We start from the raw sequence: 1,792 nt of genomic DNA, 5'->3' as shown, positions 1-1,792 counted from the left end.
AAGCTTAATTGGCCCATGGGCCCATGGTTTGAGCCCAATTTTGGTAAAGGTCAAACCCCCAATTTTGGTCACATAACCTAATCTCACCAAATTGAACCCATAGCCCAGTCAATTGGCCCCAATTAATGTTGTAAAAGTTTTATAACATTCCTACACATCAAAATCAACCATCAATTGGCCTTGTTGAAGCCTCAAATCCATTTGATTTTGGCCTAAATCCAAAATTCCCAAATGTAGCGCAAAATTGGCGAAGTCCCCAAATTTTACCTAATTGATTGCCTTAAACCCTAAATTGGCATCCAATTCATGTTGAAAACTCATTATGGGGTCCCTATTGACCATTTACAATAATCAATTTGCAATTATCCTAAGGCTAGCTCAAGCTAGACCCAAGCCTAGCCCAACATGACCAAATTGATTAAAATTCAAAATTCCCTCAAATTGACCCTTCAATTGAGCCAAAACCACTTCCATCCTTCACCAAAGTTGTTCAATATGACTCCAAAATTGTTCAATATGATCATCCACACCAAATAAAACATTTATTTGGGCCAATTTAATGGCTAGCCTAGACCAAACCGAAGATTTGGTCATTTGCACCCACTTGGACCCATGCACTAACTGTGGCCTAACCACCCTAAAGAAACCAATTTAACTCCACCTCAGCCATTAGTTGACCCCTATGGCTGAGCCAAAAAACATCTAACCCAAGCTAGATGAGCCATGGAACAAAAGTCCCCCAAATTAACGGATCTTATTCCCAAAAATACACATGCTTAAGATATCATTTCCAAATCAAAACACATTTTCCCCTGGGCTCCCAGCCCCCCCCCCCGGGCGGGCCGGCCAGCCTAGTGGCCAGAAAAGCTCAAACCCGAGAGCCACCTTTATGGGACTTTACCCAAATCAAGCCTAGAGGCCAGTTCAGCCAAATGGAATTGGAGAGCTCCTCTGCCCTCCACCTAAGCACCACATTATACCCCCTAGATGTCCATGATAGCCACCATAATCCCATTTTTATAAAAGGCCACCTCCATGGCCGTTAAACTAAGTGCTGAAATTTCTTATCGAGAGCCTCCCAAACTTCTCATAAAGCTTCTCTGAGATCCCCTCAGTTCAATACAACCCTCCTCCCCCACTGAATTCCACTGTGGAAGCTTAATTTTGAGCTCAAACCTCTGCCCAAAAGCAAGACAGAACTCATTACACCTCCACACTCCACCAAACTCAAATTAACTCTACCCACACCTTTACAATAGTGAATGAAGCAAAAGCCCCATCAAATTACACTCTCACAGAGCCTCTACCATAGCTCTAGACCAACACCCAAATCCAGTTGTGATTGAAATCATATGTAGGCCTCACACCACAGCAAGAGGTTTAATCCCTAGCCTCCCTGGACCCCAACAAACGTGCCAAGACCCTCTGATTGAAGCATCACTTCTCAGAGCAAAGGTATAAAACTTCTCTGCCTCCCAGACCTATTTTGATTCTCCATTTGATTAGACTTAAATTAATTGCATGATTATCGTTTGGATGTGTTCGACTCACTTAGAAGAATCCATAGGATCAAACCCGAGGTGATTTGGTTATGTCTAGACTGAGATCTTAGGGTTTTAGTGTGGACAGTCATGGGATCACTCTATTCGGGATGATGATGGGGAGTTGTTTGATCAAGCGTGTATCGAATGGACGGCCAAGATGAAGCTGGACAATGCTTTATTACACAAACAGCGGGACGCGTGGCTGCTGGTATGGACGGCGGCATCAAATGCGAGCGTGCCGCGTGGAG

This window comes from Phalaenopsis equestris, unplaced genomic scaffold, assembly GCF_001263595.1.
Source record: "Phalaenopsis equestris unplaced genomic scaffold, ASM126359v1 Scaffold206768, whole genome shotgun sequence".
In the NCBI taxonomy this organism is placed as follows: domain Eukaryota; kingdom Viridiplantae; phylum Streptophyta; class Magnoliopsida; order Asparagales; family Orchidaceae; genus Phalaenopsis; species Phalaenopsis equestris.
This window is presented reverse-complemented; position numbering follows the sequence as displayed.